Genomic DNA, 21,573 nt, shown 5'->3' with positions numbered 1-21,573 from the left:
TCCAGGCCTGCATTGTGTTAGCCAAGGGCTTGGCCATCCTTATGTGAAACACATGCCAAGATAACATTTACCATGTTTGAATGTGCATGTAAAAGTGACGCTCAGCTTGAGGGAGACTGGGTCACATTTATGAAAAAGGTAACCACAGATGAAGTTTAATCTTGTTTGAATCATGTCTTCTTCCATGATTAGGCCACTATTTTATGAGATGCTACTATTATTACTTTGAATCATATATTTGTTTCACTGAAAATAAACGTGTACCAATTTTTAAATGTTTATATTTTCTGGGCATAGTTCGAAGTATTTTAAATAAAACATCTTGAAAATTATTATATTACAGAATTAGCTATCTTTTCTAAAGATCTGGAGCAAACTTGGTGTCTGACCAAGGTCCCCTCCACAGATAACACTTAAATGACTTTATCTTCTTTCATCTCTACTGAGATTCACATTTGAGAAGTTAAGGGAATCCTGACTACTTAATGACTCTTGGATTCTCTCTTACAGAAACCCAGCCCAGATTTAAGGAAATCATTACATTTTTTCTCATATTAAATATGAAATACATGGCCTATATCAAGATTTTTTGACAATTAAAAACCCAAATTGATTTGGAATTCATAAACTAAATTTCCTTTTTTAAACATCTGGAATGTTAACATTTAAATCCTCTTATTTGAAGTAGCATGATATGTGAGAAAAGCATTGTAATCATACCTTCTTTTTAGTTTAAGGTTAAAACAGCATTCCTGAACTTTCTACATGCATGTGTGTGAGGGTCTGGAAGAAGGGGTACAGGAGGGAATGGGGACCAAAAGGTGGCCATAAAGACCAGGGAATGCAAATTCACTCAAGCTATTTGAGAAAAGCTGTTTTTACTTTTGTTTTGATTTGGAGACATGGATTACCTGCCTTCCTCTGATTATTCACTTCTCCCTTTGCCCCAGCAATTCTATTGCTATTTGAAGTCTGATGCACAGGAAAGCCCCACTGGGCCATGAAGAGAGAAACACAGTTTGCAGGTGCTCTATGTTGAAAGTAGGTGTCAACCTAAACATTTATGAGGGAGATGTCCATCACAGAGAACTTTCTGAGCATCACAGTTTAGAAATTATAGCCAGTTTACAGAATCTGAATAGGTACATCCCACTGGAAAAAATGCTTCTTTTAACTATATTTTGGAGATTTAAAAAACATTACCATCTGAAGCACTTGACAACACTGCTATAATTTCGAGTTTGTCGATTGTGTAATAATTCTGGTAATCAAGATCCAATCTATTTCAGAAAAGCAGTTTCTATAGCATGAGATGGGACTGAGGCTGAGAAGGGTGAATACAGATTGTTAGGCCTTAAGAATATCCGGGAATGTCTCTGATGGTATTTCTTTTACATTCTATAAACTTTTCAGTTAGTGGTTGTGCTAACTTTTCTGTTTCAGCATATCTTTCAAATTAACGAAGAAAATAAAAGTGATTCACAAAAAAACATGCACCCAAGATATCATTACACCCACACATCAAATTCAGAACATCGCATCATAAATAACTTATTTGCTGCTTGCATTTTTAAGATCGTATAATGCAGGTATCCCTACTCTTGGGTTCATGAACTTTTGACATTGTTTTCTAAGCTTTATGTATATGTATACAATTTTGGGGTTGCATATGTGTTTGGACTATAGCCTTTATTAGATTCTCAAAGGAATCAACCACCACCCATACCCCCCAGAAATTAAGAATCACTGATAATAAATAAGCAGATGAGTTTACCTGAGACTATTAAAACAGAAGTTCTTAAAGACTGTTTAAATACTCCTTTCCCTTATTTCCTGGCTCTTCTTTCAATCCTCTCCACTATGCCTAGTGTTGAGGTTCATTCTTGGTCTTATGCTCCTACGCAGGCATAATCAAGTTAATAATGAGAGACATACAGAATGGCTGCTTCTACTGGATGCCCACTTTTTAATTCTGAATAAGGTATCCACCTGAATTGTAACTCTCCTTCCTGCTTTTGATAAATTAGTTGGACAACGAAGAAAGGAACTGAAGTTTTCTTCTTCACTCTCCTTCTTAAGCTAAGAGCCTAGAGCAAGCCGGTTTTCTGAATTTTAGGCCTGGACATGAAGCTATAGCAATCAAAAGTCAAAGGCACTTACTAACAGGACCCAAAATCTATCCAACAAAAAACTCTTTATCGAGTATTCTAGATTTATAATCTCTTTGGCTTTTCCTATTAAAAAAAACTTCACTTTCTTAGGATCCCTATATAATACTAAAATAACACCGTATTCCAAGCAGGCAGGAAGGGGAGGAAATATCTGCCATTGCCTGGGCTCCAATTGTGACAACTTCCTCTCTTTTGTATTTCTGTAGTGTCCAATTTCTTTATATGTGCCCAGTGTGCATCCTGGCCCCTCTCTAGAGGGGATGGAAGGGCAGAAATAAAAAAAAATAAATAAATAAAAATAAGAGGTGAGACTAAAAGGCTACATTTCAAATGAACGAAGATCTCTGCTTTTATGTCTTGGTTAGGCTACATGGCCATCTCCCCTGCCGCCCCCAGAAGTTGCTTGATCAGTTTTGAATTGCTACCTTCATCTTGGTGCTCAGTGAAACTAAATTCACTTAAGGTTTTCTTGGAATTATGGAGTTACATGCATTCACTTAGTGTAATCTGAATAATTTTAAATAAACCTCCTTGTATGAATAGCATATTTTTCTGAACATTCTTATAACAAGTTGTTTTGAAACTCAAAAGTACCAATGTTAATAACATCCATAATTATTTCTCTACAGCTTACGCTGTTATGTATTATGTAAGAAAAACTGGTAAAAAGAATTTAAAAAATAGAGTCCTCAACTTGAATTAAATAAGTGACAGAGAAAATTATAGTGCTTATGTTGGGAAAGATGTTTTTCAGTTTTTTAGTAATGGCATGACTAAGAAAAAAATTGAACGCCTACATACCAGCATACACCGTGGGTTTTAGTTAGGGAAATTTGTTTTAGCAAAAGACAACTAGAAATGATTTTTAAAAAATCCATCCTCTCTTCTATCTTACCCGCCTGGCAAAACCTTAATTCTCTTAAAACCCAACATTCTACCTACTCCTGCCTGCACCAAACAGCAAAGATGATTAGGAAAAAACACAGGTAACCTTATTTTAAATAGAGAAATTCTCATTGGTCTCATCTTAGATTTACATTCACTGGTTTTAAATGGGCCTTCAATAATCCTATTACATTTACCTGGTCAATTTATTCTTCTATTTTCTAATCTAAGTTTCACACCCACACTCTTTCCTTTTTCCTCCAACTTCTAACACTTGTCTCTCCTCCTCACTCTCAGCTAGTGATCTTACCAGTTATTTCAATTCAAAATTGAGAAATAAGAAAATTACTTCATCTTCTCACTATCAAATCTGCCTCCATATACCCCGCCTTTTCTTCCTTTACACTGGGGGACCGTGTTCCTATGTAAGGCTGACCCCTCCATTTGTACAAGGATCACATTCCCTCTGGACCATTCTAGGACTTCACTCCTAACAATTATCCTACCTTTCTCTTGTATCCTAAATTTCTGCTTTTCTACTGGATTATTCCTGACCAGCATAAATACAGGCTGTAATAGCTCCAGCTAAAAAAAAAAAGTACTTCTCTTTAGGCCTCACATCACCTCTAAATATTGTCCCATTTCTTCGCTTTCCCTTGCAGTAAAATCTTCAAAAGGCTTCTGTGTCTATACTCTCCATATCCATCGCTTCACGTCCTTTTCGCCTCAACCCACTCCATTCAGCCTTTTTTACTCAGCTGCTTCACAGAAACCATTCTTATCAGGATCCCCAGCATTCTCCTTCTAGCTAAATTCAATGGTCAGTTCTTAGTTCTCATCTTACTGGACTTACCAACAGAATTTGACACCGTTAAGCTGTCTCTCTTGAAACACATTCTTCTTTCTTTGGTTTCTGAGATACCATGCATTGCTAGCATTCCTGTTACCTCAGAGAGACCTCTCCTTTTTAGTCTCCTTTGCTGAATCCTACAACTCTTTCACCTCCAAAAGGAGCCCTAGTTCTTAACATTTTTCCTTTGCTTTCAACTCCCTAGATGTTTCATCCCTTTTGTGGTTTAAAATCTAAATGCTGATGCCTTCCTTATTTATATTTCCAGCCTCATAGTCTCCCTAAGTTTCATACTCATGCACCTGCCTACTCATTTTGACTTAAATGGTTGATATGTATGTCAGCATCTGCAGTAAAGAAAAGCAGAAAAATGGCCAAAACTGTATCTCCCCATTAAGGACTGAATTTTCACCCAAATTAGTATGTCAAAGCCCTAAGCCCCAAGATGATGGTATTTGGAGATGGGCTTTTTGGAGGTAATTAAGGTTAAATGAGGTCATGAGGCTCATCATGATGGGATTAGTGCCCTTATAAGAAGAGACATGAGACAGCTTGCACTTTCTCTCTCTACCATGTGAGAACACAATGAGAAAGTGGCCATCTATCAGCCAGGAAGAGAGCTCTTCCCAGAAACCAAAGTGACCAGCACCTTGATCTCAGACTTTCCAGCCTCTAGAAGCATGAGAAATAATGTTCTGTTGTTTAAGCTCAGGATATAGTATCCTGTTATGGAAGTCTGTGCTGATTAACACATTTCCCTTTACCTTCCAACCTGCTCCTCCCCAGGCTATCCCATTTTGATAAGCAGCACCAGTATGTATCCACTTGCTTAGGCCAGAGAGCCAGGAGGCATCCTTGACCCTTTACATGCCACCACACATTCCTCATCCACATTCACCAACAAATCCTATCAGGTCTTCCTTCAAAACATATCCTGAATCTTGACCATTTCTTACCACCTCAACTGCTACCAACCTAGCCCAAGATACTTACATCTTTACCATAAACTATTGCAAAGTCTCCTAGTGGGTCTTCTGCGCCCACACTCTTTCATATCTCCATCCCCCAAACCAACCCAATATTCTCCACACAGCAGGCAGAGGTAATTTTTTAGAAAGGATAAATCAGAAAGTGTTACTTCTGCCTGAAAACTTCTGTGGTATTTTAGGATGTTCAGAATGAAATCCAACCTACCTGTTGGCTTTTAAAATCATACCAAAGTATGACCTCGAAGGTCCTCCATAATCTGACCACTGTTTTTCTCTCCATCCTTATTTCCTTCTAATTTTTTGTTTATTTGCTTAGCTCTTGCTACATTTGCTGCTTCTAAATATGCCAGTCTTGTTCTTGCCTTGGGACCTTTGCAGGAGCTCTTTATTCCTTCTGACTCGCTCTTCTCTCAGAGCTTTGCAACACTCATGCTCTCACTTCCTTTAGGTCTCTGTTCAAATGGCACCTTTCACAAAGGTGTCTCTTGAGCGTTGAATCTAAAATAGACACTCCCCTGTCTTTCTCTCTCCCTTTCTCTGCTCTACTTATCTCCATTGCACTTATAATAATATCTTTATCAACTTTCTCTTCACCAAGGTAAGCTCCATGAGGGCAAGATCTTTGTCTTGTTTATCACTGAATCCCCAGTGCCTAGAAGAGCATCCAGTAAAGAGCAGACATTCAATAGATGTGTTGAATGAATGAAGTTTTCAAATGTGTTTCCAAAGATACTGACATTGCTAATTACAAATTTTAAGGTTTGAAATCTGTTTTCAAAAATGTGTTCTTTGAATGAGAAGAAAAAAAATACAAATGGCACAATAGCCAGGACTAGTTCTTTGTAAGACAAGAAGATTCAGAGTGGCAAAGGTAGAGGTATCAGCAGAGCTTTACAACCATGCTCACAAAAAACGTGAGAAAGTAAGTATAGAAAACAAAATCACATGTGCTTTTTGGATCCTTGAGTGAGCAGTAGAGTGAAAGAGGTTGGTTCTACTGTGCAACCACAATTTCTCATTCCCACATCTTTTGAACTAGAGTTGTTACACCTCGTTTGAGCTTTACTGAAGACTCTATTGAGGCTGCTAATGACTCCAGCAGAGAAGACCAGTTTGCTTCCTTCCTTCTTGCCTTTTAGCTTTCCATAGAGCCCCAGCTTTCCTGCCATTTATCTTCCTCCATCCTAAATTCCAATACTGATATCACCTCCCAGTAAGATCACACACCATCTCCAAAATGTAACTTCATATTTCTTACCAGGTTTTTATATTCGAAACTGAATACAATGCCATCCATGAAATAAAACAGTAAGTTTAAAATACTGACTTGAAGAAACAACCAGGACTTTTCACTCAGGTGTGAAAATGTACTAATGCAAATAGAATAAACTAAAGCACATTTGACTTAATAAGCAGTGGATCCAAATGTTATGCTAAGTAATTTATCCAATCACAGTCTTCATTACATCTCTGGGCACTGACTGGATATAACTGCGAATAAAAATAAAGAAAGAACAAGTACCAAAATATTAAATCTAAATTAGTCAGCCGTTCAAATGAGCAAACGCTTTGTGGACCGTATTGACCGTGAAACTGCACATCACCACCTTCCAATGACATCCTAGGACAAGTGCTCAGAGGAACTAATTCTTTCCATGGTTGCTAGGTTGGCCTTGAGCAGCAAAAGGCAACTGGATTTATTTTATTCTGGTGGCAGCTCAGTGGGAACATAAACTAGCAATGCTAGGGAACAGCAGGTCTACGCAGAAAAGGAAGCTCCACTCATATACTATACTAAACCCTCAAATGCCATCTAGGCTTAACCCAGAAGCAATGAAAGTGGTAAACACTAACATTTTCAAAAAACTGTCTAATATTCATGGCAGAATCTATAAAAGGTGACTTTGAATAATTCCTTCCCAGCAAACCTGTAAAAGTTTTATAAAATATGCTGCAAAAATGACTCACAGTAGATGTAATTACTGTGCAACCTTGGAAACTGATGTAAAAAATTCAGCTGCCAGCTGAATTCAGCTGCATGTTAACAGCTACCTAATATATGGGTTGTTTGATTGGACTCTTTGGGCAAAACTGCAAAATTCCTAACCCATTGCTGCTATATATTTTATCAGGGCCAAATTTAGCTACTTTCATTTTTAAAATGCCATTTTAGACATCACAGTGAATCAAGTCTGTGTTGCTTAATTGCTTGCATACATTACACTCTAATCCATTTCCCCAAACACTAATTTAACTAGTTATTATTTATTTTTATTTTTTGGAACAGCAGCAGAGTTCTGATGCTGGAACTATGAAACTTGGCAAAATCATTGCTTTCTTAACAAAAAACTAAGAATCAGCTGTGAAATTTCCTCCTCTATGCAATCAGCAACGGTTTCCCAGTTTATTTTAAATGCATTCATCTTAAATTAAGTTTGGTATAAAAAAAAAAGGTTCATTGCCCATATTGTTTTCAATCATAACATAGTATTTTTTTGTGGGTGGGGAGAAAAGCCAAACTGTAGAAGGGTCACATGCCATATTTTCACCCCGTGCCTTATAGCTATCCTTTGGCTTTGGCTGAGGTGATCAGTTATATTGTCAGTTTAAGAGTTAATAATACCAACCAAATATGTCAACTTTTGAAAGATGTCCTCTTAATACAAAATGTTCACCCTATAACCATCACCATCCTAGGCTTTGGTCTTATGGGCTGTCACCTTTGGAAAATTGAATTAAGTTGAATTTCTGCAAAACTGTTTCTATGCTATTGTCACCACAGACGTTTGCTACTTAAATAACCTTAACAATACATTTTTTAGAAAAGAACTTGACCCCCCCTACTTTATAATGGCATAAGTCTACCTCTTCTCCCCCTCCAAAATTACCTGTTTGCTAAGTTTACATATGTAACATTTTCTCTTAAGTGAGGCCTATCCCAATTGTGAGGGTTGATGAAGCCAACCTGAGGATTATAATCCAGGAGAGTCTTTTAGAAAGCTCCGAGAACTATTCTGAAGAGGTAAGTGGGGAGGGCAGTATATATGAGATTTTGGTGAAGGGGTACGTGCAATTAAGCACACATCTTGGTAGAAGGTTACTGCTATTCACGAGGGACAGGTATCTTAGTTAATGGTTTTTAGTGCTTCACTATGTATGGGAAGATACAAGAAACTGGGTTCATAAAATTTTCTCCTGAAGATGTCTAGCTACTACAGGCCAGTTCTGCCAGTTTTCCCAGAGCACAGAAACGTCATACGGATCTTCACCCTGAATTCCTTTCAGGGTGTATTGTAGGTCAGCAACTGCAGTGGCCAATGACTTGATTCGTATAGAACAGGATGGTGGGCAACATTCTTTATTTTACAATCCCCTCCCCTTTGGACATAATTTTGACCAAGATTTGGGAGGCATTTCATGACCAATTGGTCCTATAGCACTAGGAATGCTCATTCCCAGATCAGGGGAGGATTTCGTTGATAGGCCACTCAATGTGCTATTACTGGACTAGGCCCTGTTAACAGTGGCCCAAAGCCTCTGGACCGCCTGTCTTACTAGTCTGTTATGGTCCAGGAAATGGTTCCCTCTTGTTGCTTCTTCCCATATCTAGAGTACGCTCTTACAATCATTGATCTTATAGAACTGTATTATTTGGTCAATCGTTTCAAGTTGCTAGTCATCATTTTTATCAGAGGCTCAGCCACACATTTGGTAATGCAAGAAACAATAATCTTGTAAAATATGCAGGATACAGTAATATAGCTAGTAATATTAGTAAGGTCATAAGTAAGTATTTAAGCTAAGAACTTCCATTAGGTGCAGCCCAATATTTCTCCAGGTTATCTGACCTGGTCTGTTCCACACCAATTACTATCTTTACAGGAGATGATGCATTGGCACTGTACATAAAGTTCTGCATGTAAAAAGGTGAGTGGTATGTCATCGTGACCCCTTACAGGACTGGGAAAAGAATGTTATCTTCTATGGAGGTACATGGCCAGTGCCAGAAAAAGAAATTGATCTTTATGGTTGAGCAGGTGTTTCTGCCATTGGCGAGGTCTGGTTAATGCTGCACAACTGTTGGGCTGCACCCTGCAGGCCTGCAAGCCTTGTAGTTGTCCAGCCTCAAAACCAAGAAAGAGCCCAGAGATAGCAATAGAGACATCAATGGAGACAGCAACAGAGACTTCAGTGGTTTATTGTAAGATTTCCTATCCACGTCAGAGGCAAAGGTCTTGGAGAGAAACCCCATGGTGTACTGCACAGAGCAGGCAGGATGTGGCAGCAATCTTTGCTACTTGGGGGAGAAGAAGGCTACCATTTATAGGGGTAAATGACCTCAGGTTGGCTCGTTAGTTACCAGGGAAACCAGCAGCTGGGGCAGGGGGCAAGCACGTAGGCAGTTACTAATTAAGCCCTATGATTGAGAGGATTGCATAGTCATGTGAGTGAAGCAGAGCCTGGTCGAGCAGGAGATGTAGAGACCAAGAAAACAGCCACCTTGAAGGCCTCCCTACTTACCCTGCACAGCCCTTACAATCTTGGTCTGCCCCTTTCTGTGATACCCATGGGGTCAGGCATGTAGAGGTGCACTGCAACCAGATACCACACATGCACTACAGACACCAGCAGCTAGAGAGTAACAAGAGTAAAAACCTATTTGCAAAGCAGAAATAGAGACACAAACATAGAGAACAAATGTATGGACACCAAGCGGGGAAGCGGGGTGGGTGGGTGGGGATGAATTGGATGATTGGGGTTGACATATATACACGACTATGTATAAAATAGATAACTAATCAGAACTACTTACTGTATAGCACAGGGCACTCAGTGCTCTGTGGTGACCTATATGGGAAGGAAATCCAAAAAAGAGGGGATATATGTATACGTATAGCTGATTCACTTTGCGGTACAGCAGAAACTAACACAACATTGTAAAGCAACTATACTCCAATAAAAATGTTTTAAAAAGAGTAAGCCAGGCGCTTATCGGGTCAATTTTTCATGGAAGTCCAGAGGAGTATGACAATGGCATCTCACTGTAGACCCCGCAATCAGACTGATTTCTCAGTGAGGCCACCATTGTCGCCCAGTCCGTGAACAGATTCCCTTGGCTCAGACAACGGACAATATGTAAGATGTTTAAGAGGCACGATATAGGAAGATCATGACCATTCAGGTACCATACCGCCTGTCCACCCTCAGTCTCCTCAGCTGGGGCCAAATACTGGAGAGGTGGGCTAACAACAGACCACAGGGTTAACATAATGGCGCGTTTCACCAGTAGGGGCCCTGATTAATTACCTTAGTAGTCTTAAGTGGGGCCCGGTAGAAGACAGGTGAGGTCTCTAAATCATTTTCTAATCCTATTCCTCGTGGGGTGGCAAACCCAAACCACCAGGGACTTACCTGCCAGTCACAGGGCCATTTTATAGTGTGCTCCCCTGGGTGTAGATCCTGAAGCAGGGCCAGAAGTGAGTTTTTGTCCTGGCAGATAGTTGGCAACAGTTCTTCGGTGGTCAGCCGTTGAACTTGGATGGTGTTGATCAGTTGCCTCTGGGTGAACATGATGTAGGCACTAGGAAAGTTGCTCCTGGGATGTTCAGTTATAGTTCAGATGGCTTGAGTTAGCCTCTGGTCCACAGAGGAGAGAACGGGTTTCCATCTCAACTGTTGCTAAGTAGTCCATTCATCCTTTCCATTAGACCAGCAGCAGTGGGGTTTGTAAGGCAGGTGGAAATGTCAGTGTTTGTTATTTTTATCGGCCCGTTCCTGAGCTTCATGGCCAGTAAAGTGGGTTCCTTTGTTGCTACTGATGTCCATGGGCAGGGTGGGGGTCCCGTATGTCTCACGTGTATTTTACGTTGCTCCATGACTCAGGTGGGTCTTTTGTAAGGTCTCCCACCTGTTGTAACGCATTGTCGAAGCATACAGCTGTTGTTCCATCACACTGTATCGTTGCTCCGCCCCCTTCCATAGCTGGGAACAGAAACGCAAGGATACTCTTACTGTTTTGCTGTTATCACAGGGCCCAGGCAAAACCTTCCGAGTAACTGGCCACGACCAATTCACAAGCCTGTCCATGAGTTAATATCCCTAAAGCCTGTGTCTGTAATTGTTTAGGGGTGGTGGGCCGGGAGTATATGAGTCTCACTCAACCAGATAACACTCAAGTATATGATAGATAATCCAGGCCCTTGTGTTTTGTCTGTATTCACCAGTCATCCCCGAGCAGCCAGATGAGCCACGAGCGTGGGGCTGCTACTTTTAAACTGGAAAGAGATTCTGAGACTAACAGGATATCATCATTATAAGGAAAAAGAAAGACATCTCTCATGGTAGTCAGCTGCCACTGGCTCCCACATGCTAGCGGTCAGCCACCTCGGGATCAGCTCCCAACTTTGTTTCCCATCCTTATTTCCTGACATCTTGGCACTCACGAGAGTTTCCTTGGCCTCATAGCTGGCTTGCTAATTTTCGGGCTGCACCCCGCAGGCCTGCAAGCCCTGTAGTTGCTCAGCCTCACGACTGAAGAAAGAGTCCAGAGACAGCAAGGGAGACATCACTGGCTTATTGGACAGGGGCCTTACACGCCAGAGGCAAAGGTCCTGGAGCGACATCCCACTGGGTACGGCAGAAAGCAGACAGGACACGGCAGCAACCTTCACTACTCTGGGGAGGAAGCTACCTTTTTATAGGGTGAATTGTCTTCAGGTTGGCTCATTAGTTACCAGGGTAACCAGCAGCTGGGGTAGGGGGCAAGCACATAGGCAGTTACTAATTAAGCCCTATGATTAAGAGGATTGGAATGGCCTGTGAGTGAAGCAGGGCCTGGTTGAGCAGGGGATATGCACAGAGAGCAAGGGAACAGCCACCTTGAGTGGCCTGACTATACAACAATGCACACTTGAGGAGAGGAAGGAGGCTCAAATGAGTAAAGAAAAAGACTTTATGTTTAAATTTTTCTTCTTTGGCCTTGAAATATGAATTTTATTTCATCATGAGTAAAAGAGTGGGTGGTAAAGAAATGCTTTCTAGGCCATCTTCCAGAGTGGTATTTAGGACTACTAGGCTTACCCACATGCAGTAGCCACATAAACTGAGCCCTCAGCCTGACACCTTCATTGCATATCCCTGCTTTATTCTAAGACTTAAATTGCAAGTGGGCAGGGGCTATTAATCTCTGTACCCCAATAAATGCTTCTCAAGTTGAATTTTGAGTTTTGTGTAGTTGAAACAATACCTCATCTTATATGGTTCACTCTGGCAGAAAACACCCTTTGATTTATTTATGGGAAACTAAAATTAATTTTGGAGAGAAGAATTTTTTTTAAAACCATCTAAGAATTTGCCAAAGAGGGTAGGATCAATGGGGATCCCTTCAAGTATATCGATAACAATAAATGCTCTCTGCTTTTTACAGTTTCAAATTTTATAACTCCAGGTATTGAAACTTAAATTGTTCTACAGATTAATTTCAGTTCTATATAAATATACTTGTAGATTCTGTATTAAATTGAATATGCCAGCATCAACTTAACCTATTTTGAGGATTATTTTACCATGCCCCTAGTATGGTAAAATAAAACGAATGCTGAGCTCAGAAGTTATTTTAACAGCAAACATAGCTTTAAAACCTTTAATTAGGGCTTCCCTGGTGGCACAGTGGTTGAGAGTCCGCCTGCCAATGCAGGGGACACGGGTCTGTGCCCCAGTCCGGGAAGATCCCACATGCCGCGGAGCGGCTGGGCCCGTGAGCCATGGCCGCTGAGCCTGCGCGTCCGGAGCCTGTGCTCCGCAAAGGGAGAGGCCACAACAGTGAGAGGCCCGCGTACCGCAAAGAAAAAAACAAAAACAAAACAAAAAAAAACCCTTTAATTGGCTTAACCCTGTTTAGTTAAGTCACTGTGATCAGTAATTCGAAGACCCAAGTCTACCTAGCCAGGTAATCTTAGTCTAAAATTCTGAACAACCTAAATTGCAGAACTGCAACTTTACTTCAGAGGTCTGTAGAGTATACAAGATTTAGAAAGTTTTGAATTGTTCAGAAACTCCCAGAGTTCAGTAAAATTCTATATGTCTACAAAGTCTAACTATCATACATCTCATCTCAAATAACTCTGGGTCTTACAGTAAAAAAATAATCCAATTACTGTCAAAACACCATTAAGAGGACTTCTATATACTGGATTCTTAACATACACACTAAAATTGATGACAACGCAGAGCATTATTTCACTTTTGAAACCAATAATTAAGAAGAATTTTTCCAGCCCCAAACTATTAATCACAGAAATACGACATCTCACTTAGGCCCCCATTAACATTTTATAGAATTAAAAAAGATGGTAATGGCTAATTCCTGGGTTTCAGCACCAAAAAAACCAATCACGCAAACAAACATAACAAAACACAAAAAAAGATGATAATGATGCTCCAGTGTAACAAGGAAGAATGCAAAAAGAAGCCCTCCCTACACTTCATTCAAAGTTCTTTTAAAAAATGAGGAAATGCTTGGATTCTGATGTTAAGGATCACAACAAAAAGAATATTGAAAAACATCAAATTGTAGGACTCTTTTCCCATAGGAGATCCCATTATAAGTCTGCTACTTGGGACAAGGCACTGGCCCATCTGCTCTGGTAAGGGAAGCTGGGCATGCTAGACATTGAAAATCCTATCACTCTCAGCCATGAGAAAGAGGAGTTTAAGGGAAATAAACATTTTGCAAAAGGCAAGAGAAGGAAAGGTCCTGATCAAGGAAGGAAATATTTTCCATTGTTTAGAAGTACTAAGGAGCCAGAAGAATTAGGAGCGTGAATGGAGGTGAATTCCCTTTGAGAACCTCTATTTCCATATATGCCTGGATTAGGAAAATTTATAAAGATCAACAATAAAACTAAATGTATCTTTAAACTATGCTTTTAAATATGGGGGCAAACAAAAGCCTATTTATTAAAGAATGTGATACAGAGTAAAACCCCAATCATACTCTTTTTAAAACCACTAGGAATCTCAGAAGAGTAGCCGCAAACACAACAAGCAACAATTTACACTGGCACAACACTTAACAATGATCAAGAACACTTTTACATCCATTGCCTCAACTGATCACTGTTAGCACCCTGAGTGTGCACAAGGTTAAGTTAGCATTTCCATTTTATGGAAAAGGACATTGAGGCTTTGAAGAAATTGCCAGTTGCTTTCAAAAAGATACCTGTCACTCTTGATTAAAAAAATGTTTGATCAAATTAAAAAAGAACCACATTCACAGAGATGGAAAATTTATCAACAGTAGCCCGTACTAAAAGTTACATTTTACATTATAAGGTACTTCTTTTGTTTCATAATGGGGCTCTATGTCTTGTTTTTGTTTTTATAAAGCAGAAAGTTCAAATACCTGACCATCTGCTTCCAAATCAGAAATGTGGCAACCCCTAAGTTTAGGGAGTTAAAGGGACTGGATCATATACAGCAGAGAATGATCTCTAACAGTCTTGCTCCAAATTCAGAACACTTTGCACTCACCTACAAGGTTTCCACAAAGCAATGAAGTCATCTTCTCTGGTCTGCTCTTTTCATGGTAACTTTCTGAACTGCATCAACTGCCCACATTGTGATGGAATTGTGGGTAAGGGAAGGAGGTGGGGACTGACAAGCATCACGACCCTCTGGATTGATCACAAGGTATTAACTTTCCCTGTTTTTAGATGACACACTAAGTTCATACCCAAATGAGTGGAATTTGACCCTTTGAATCTAGTTCTCATTCTTTTGCTGGAGATTACACAGAGAAGTAAAGCCTCTATTATGTTTGCCGAATGACAATGGAATATTTAAAATACCTCTGAGACAGAAAGGACTTACCAAGGTTTAGTTCAAAACACTTCTCACTGATTTTTTCACTCACTGGACAGTGTTTATTTAATACATGCAAAAACTATAGTGGGTAGAGGAAATGCTCGAAATAAAGTTTTGATACTGATAATTCTTAAAATTTTATTTATAATTAAGAACCTTCTTATGACATACCTTTGACTTCCAATGTTTGACTTTGGAGCATAGGAACTGGCCTATACTTAATTTTCTCCTGAGCTAAATATCATTGTCTTGTAAAGGAGAAGAGAACATCTTAATCTCAGACTTTATAAAGAAGAGTGCCTGACTGGTGCTGTATAAACTTTCAGTATATTGTGTCCTGGAATATGCGTGTAGTACTATTTCAAGTCCTCTTTACTGATAATTTAACGCTGCCTCTAAATTTAATGCCTATTGCCTTTTCACCAGAAAGCAGTTTTTACTGATGATAATGATGATGGTCATTAGGGCCTTGGAGACTTTTTAAAGGATCTAAGGATGAATGAATAAATAAAAACCATGATGACTCATTCTGCACCCTAGGCCATTAGTATAACGCATAGCTCAGCAAAGTTCTTCTCCACCACAAAACTGCTCCATTTAAGTATGTGCTAAATTTCTTTTTCAAACAAAATGAGTATAATTTGCTCAGAAATGAGATTGTGGATTGTCAGCAAGCAAGTAGGCATGCTGCAGAAAGGAAATACATTTAACCTGGTTGATTTTTTTTTTTTTTTCCTCTAAAACTAGTCCTCATAGAACAACCACAGATTCTGTCAGGCTCTATGTTTACTCCTTCCTTCCTGAATGAGAGGAGCTTGTTCTCTGCTACATTTTCATTGCTTTATCTTTTTAAATATATTAAAGAATGTCAAGTTGAATTTCCTTCTAATATTGCTTCAGGTTATGTAGGGAAAAATAGGATACTGGGGCTTTGGAGCACCATCTTTTACATGATTAAATTAATACAGATTAATATTTCATATCATATTCATATTCATAAAAATGTGAATGCATAGACCCTGCCCTTAAATGCTAGCATACAGGTACAAAGAGATATGTCCAGAATTATTTTTTATGAAGATATATGTAGTAAGTATTTCTCCAAAACTAATGTTGTCCCAAGGTGGTTTGTGATGGCCATTATGGTATATTTTATTTCACAAAGGATTAAACTATGAAAATCCCAACGCTGCAAAAAGATTTAGATTCAGGCACTGAGTTTATTAGTATAGTCTCTGTTTTTCCCTTTATGAGCCAATTTCAAAGCCATTGATAGGCTTTCTAATAACATTTGGAAGCAGCTACTTCTTTAATTTCCATACACCTATTTCCCTTTTCTTCTTGTAGCAGACACTGGAGTAGTGAAAAGGACATGGACTCAGAACACAGATAACGAGGATTCTATACCTTACCATCCTCTAAGGAGTCAGGTGACCAATCTTGGGATGGTGATCAGAACCACCTGAGACTTAATCTCGTCCCCATATTATAAAGATAATAATACCACAGGATTGGTGTGATGTAATTGTTATTATTCTGTTTAGTCTGCAAAGAAACAGTCACCAAAAGACTAAAGAGAAGCTACAGAAAGGTTCTTGCTTTAGACAGATTCTACATATTAAAATCTGTATTTAAACAAAATGAGCAGGGAGTTATTCACCTTACTTATGAACTATCTAATATAAGAAATAATGCATTTTAAAGGCTAACTTCCATACAATGTTCAAAACACAATTCAACTTGCAAATATTGAATTCAGATTCACCTGTGGCAAGGCCTGAGGTACAACTGCATTTGAAAACCCACTGAGGGACTCTGCACACAATTTAGGCTAATACGATAAAGGAATAGTATATCAAATTTGGATCGATCATTCAGTTAAGTCTTATTTACATTACACTTGTCCAATGCAAACCAAAACTTCCATATGGACCTGGGAAGAGTGGGAACTTCCCACCGCTATTCAAGTTGGAAATTAACCAGTTGGTAGGTTATGAGTTCTGACTCTTGACCATGACTCACTTAATGAGAATGAAGTGTGTCATTTGGTTCAGACCTCTTGTTTTAATAGCCAGCCACATGGGGAAATATGCCAAGTGCACGTTGATTGTTTCTGTCTCTTGGAAGGATGACTCAAAGCCATATTAGTAAAATGCCTTTGGAACATGAACAGTGGGGCTCTTCTTTGAGTCAGACCTGGTTTGGGGGATGAGACTCTGGCTCACTTTGTGTGTATATCATGGAGTCAGATTTACATGGGGTTGGTCTAAATCCCATGAGTCATCTCTAAAGGATAGTATATTCATGGTACTGTGTACACAAACCTATTCTCTGATATGTATGTACAAATGTTTAATGTGTACAATATGGTTTGGAATATAATAAAGAGGGTTATATAGCAGGAAAAATATCTTTAAACACTAGAATCATTCATAGGGCAGTGAGAGGTTCACACAAAAGGCACAAGAGAGCAGAGATCAACACAGGAAGCAGTGGATTCACATCTGCCGCCTCACACTCACTCTGACTAACTGGACTGGGAGCAAATGTCTCCCACACTACTTATGTTATTCTTTCCCTCTCTCTCTCAAACTCTCTGTGACCAGCCTATATGATGTGATTCCACAGTCTGTACTTTCACCTCTCTGATAGTTCTCGTACCTGCTTGCAGTACATGGGCACTAATACTGTCTTTTTCGTAGAATATTCTAAACACAATGGTGCACCTTGGTTGTCTTTGGAGAGTCTTCTCCTTGCTTGTACAAGCACAGTCATCAGGTCTTCTAGAGTCCTGTTTAAATCAGGTGAGGACATAGATGGTGACGTCCATCTTAAAGAAATGGAGATAGATAGATGCACTGGAAGCGCAACTGGAAGTCAGAGCTTCACATTCAATTTGAAAATCCTCAGATATTTTCTACAAGGCAAAATGCTTCCTTCTAGATGGCTTATCTGCCACTGCAATGACGTGCCACTCAATAGCAGCATCTCTGGGGAGATGGGGAACTACCACTACAACCAGGATGCTACCTGTGTCCTTGGCATTGCCATGACACTCGTGTTCTTCCTGGAAATAAAAGAAAATAATCAGGATGTTGATGTCAGAATGGATCTGCTATAATTCAGAAACCGTATTAGGTTTACATATATACACTTGAGTAAGAATTTAGTCAATTAAATAATTATGTAATAAATGGAAACAGGTTAAATACAGGAGCTGTATAAAGTATTTTGGTTTACAGCTCTTAATTAATTAATTAATAATTATTGCCCATAATTACCAATATGAACTAGGAGTCCTATTACATATGTTTGCATTTTGAATCTTTCTTTTAATGTCTTTGATAGAACCAAGAGAGAGAAAAGCTTAAAAATCATATTATATTCAAATATATATGTGGGCATAGACATTCAACTCAATTTATAACTTTACTCCCTGCATGTCATACAACTATAAATGCAAAAATATTGAAGTATTTTTACCTGTACAGATACACTCAGAATTAACCCCTTAAGGGAACAGTACATCATTTGTGGTGCCTTAGTTTGTGCTGTCATGCTTTTCATTGACTAGCCACAATTGAGGATAGTTAGAATAATTAACTGTTAGAAATAGTTTACTCTTTGTATTCCTTTGCATTTGAAAAAGACTTATGAGGAAAGAAGAATACTTTTATATTGAAAAATGCAATTTGTGTTGTATGTAAGAAATGTATTCTCGTAACTACTATGATAGGTCCTTAGGTTTATTTTATCCATTTGCAATGGATTTTTGCAACTCTAGATTGGGAGTGTAGGAAAAAAGAGAATCGGTATAGAAACCTGGGATGCAACAACTTGATGCTTTAAATATCTCAGCATATCTAATTATAAACTTGCCACCTTCTCTACCAAATACATTTTCTTCATCTTGGGAAATGTCATCTATCCACTCCATTGTCCAAGGCTGGAGAGCAGAGTCTTGTCCTTGTCTCTTCTGTCTTCCTTAACAACTTCTCCCTACTTCATTTGAAGGAGCCACAAGTCTTGTCATTTTTAACTCCTTAAATCACTTAAAATATGCCTATTCATTTCTGTCCCCTTACTTTTATTTTAATATAGGTCACTGTCATTTATATGTTGCTTGGATTTCTGTGAAGCCTCCTAACTGGTCTCCCCAATTCCAATCTTCTTCAGTCCATTTGCTACACTTCAGCCAGAGTAATCTTTTTCTAAGATATATCTGCCTTTTTTAAAAAAAGCCCCTGCGTGCTTAACATCATTCAGTGACTTTTGACCTAACTTCAGACTCCTTAGCATGGTTTCCAAGGCCTTTCAGGTCTGGCCCCCGTGTAATTCAACCAACTCTGTCTGTCCCACCCCTCACTCATTGCTGAGCCATGTAGAATTAACAGCAGTTCGTCCACTCTCTGCTAACTTCAGTTTTGGAATTCTTTGCTCTCTTGATACAGAAGGCCCTGCTCCAACTTTGTCTAGTTTAATCATGTCAACATTCCTGGATGTTAGACCTCTGTTTCCCTGGGAATGTCTTCCCTGACCCTCTCATAGCCTCTTAAGCACGCTGTGCATGCTCCAGTCACATCCATTCAGCGCTCAGCATGTATCTGTCAGGTGTCTGCTGTATGCCAGGCACTGGTTTAGGTGGTTAGGATATGTTGCTGAACAGAAACAGATAAAGACCATTGCCTCCATGGAGCTTGCATTCTTCTAGTAACTTCATGGCAACTTATCTCACTGTTTTCCTGACTCTCTTCCTCACTAGATGAAGGCAAGGACTCTCCTGAGGTTACTGTATTACCATGATTGGCACAATGTCCAACTAGCAAACATTTGTTTAAAGAAATGAATAAATTGAGCAAATGCAAAGCAATATATTTCTTTTATCTTAGGTCATTAAAATTATTTTGAAGCCAGGGAAAACTTGTTTAGAAGTAAAAGAACCCAAACCTTTGACATTATTTCGGGAAATTTGCCAAATAGGCATATGAACATGTCTCTAAAATTAAATGTAATACTTTTTCCCCCTAAACTTGGTTTCAATCATTGAGTCCTTCTATAATCTCTTTTAATTTCTAGGTCAATCTGCTCATTTTCTGACCAACAGAGTCTATAATGGAAAAATCAGTATCAAAGACAAAAACACTAGATGGTCTTCTGAAATAGAAGAATTAAACTGTTTGAACAATAGTATTAAATGTACACTTTCCATGGGCCTGAGATTACTTGGAGAAAAGATGTTTTTCTTGCAAACCTAAAACAGCCATGCTAAATTCTTAAGCTGTTCTTCAGAATTAGAAATAAAAATTTAGAAGACAAGGAAAGGGTTTTTGGTGTTTTGAAGCCTCATTGAGTTCTGTTTTTCCTAGGTGAAAAGGAAAACCACAGCAATATTTTGCTTTTGATAAGAATATATCAGATGGACTTGAAAAATTCAGCAGTTAATTACTTTTAAGATGATCTGAGGCAGGAAAAAATTTTAAGGTGACATAGAGTTGGGGTGTTTAACACTCAGTATTCAGGTCCTGTAATTCCTTAGCAAAAGAAGTAAGATTAATATGTGATTTTAAAAAATGGTCACTGCCTTCTAAACATATGTCTTTTTATTTAAACAGGTTTATATTTTCTGCCTCCAAGGTGCTTTACACTTACATACCTTTGCTATTCTTTTTCAAAGCACTGTTGGTTATTTCGTTTTTGTAGAGATCACGAGTCCACTTGATATTAGTGACTTACACTTTCCTCTGCTTTGTGAGTGTGGGTACTAGCCTTTTTGTATACCAATTTGCTTACACTGCAGTCTATGCTGGTAATACTGTACATTGCCTGACCTCTGAATGGAAAAATAATAATAAGTTAAAACAGTCATTTTACCTGAAGTCGATAAGGCCATAACACTCACCCTGCTTTCAATTCACAGGCTCAATTTTCATCCACTCACTCTCGACTTTGAGAGGAAGGAATAATGACAGGTTACAGGCACTTTATTTCAAAATTCACTCACAAAGTTATTGACAAGCATCTTTCACAGAAACAGCTCTTCTCTCTGACCCTTGTGAGCTGTTTACATGAAAAATGCTCTTCGTTGTAGATTAATGAGAGTGGAACCTAATTCCACACCAAACATGTAGCAATTGCTTTAGCATCTCTGTTTTTGGTATGGGAAAAAAAATAGGGATAATTTGCCTCAAACTGCAGTCACTTCAGTCATAATAAAATCTCAGAGAGTACTGTTTGCTTTCAGCTTTCATTAGGTAAGCTGGGGCTGTTATTAAGGTACCAACACATAAATGTTATATTAGCACTTAACAGAAGCACAACATTCTCCTCTAGGAGATAAATTCTACCCTTGTCGATATAATTCCACACTGAGTGCAGTAAAAGAGTTTAAAAAGATGAAATAGTGAGGCTTTGTACTACAGGAAAAGAAATACCTTGTTCATTCAAGCTTAAAGGCCATTTTGCTGGCCCAAGGTGCTAGGGTACTGTTTAGAAAAAAAGTCTGAGAAACTCTCCTAGGTCAAGTCAAAGATTGAGACAAACTTTCAGACATGTTCTCTTTGTCCAAGGTTGTTAAATCGGTCACTTTAAATTTCTGAATGCCTTCAACTGGCATTTCAACTCTGGGAAGAAATGTAAGAATTTAAGGCCAAGATGGAGTTCATTTCCAGAGAGCAAATGATAATCATTCTGTCTAAGCCACTGTACACACAACACCCACATACATCTTTTCTTTTCTTTTTTTTCCTTTTGAGTATGGTAAGCCCTTTTAAAATGTAAGGTATTGTGTATATCATGGTGGTAGAGCAGTTTAAAT

The 21,573-nt window shown here is 38.8% G+C and overlaps 1 long non-coding RNA gene across 1 annotated transcript in view; it reads right to left on the bottom strand.

The window, feature by feature from the left end:
• Nucleotides 1-21,573, bottom strand: part of LOC114487114 (uncharacterized) — a 183,947-nt gene that overhangs the window by 86,979 nt on the left and 75,395 nt on the right. Inside the window, exon 2 of the long non-coding RNA XR_003681838.1 lies at nt 10,308-10,877. This is a non-coding gene — a long non-coding RNA (uncharacterized lncRNA). The remainder of the gene's footprint in view (nt 1-10,307; nt 10,878-21,573) is intronic.

Source organism: Physeter macrocephalus, chromosome 11 (genome assembly GCF_002837175.3).
Source record: "Physeter macrocephalus isolate SW-GA chromosome 11, ASM283717v5, whole genome shotgun sequence".
NCBI lineage: Eukaryota > Metazoa > Chordata > Mammalia > Artiodactyla > Physeteridae > Physeter > Physeter macrocephalus.
The sequence above is the reverse complement of the archived record's forward strand: the minus strand, read 5'-3'. Positions and strand labels throughout refer to the sequence as shown.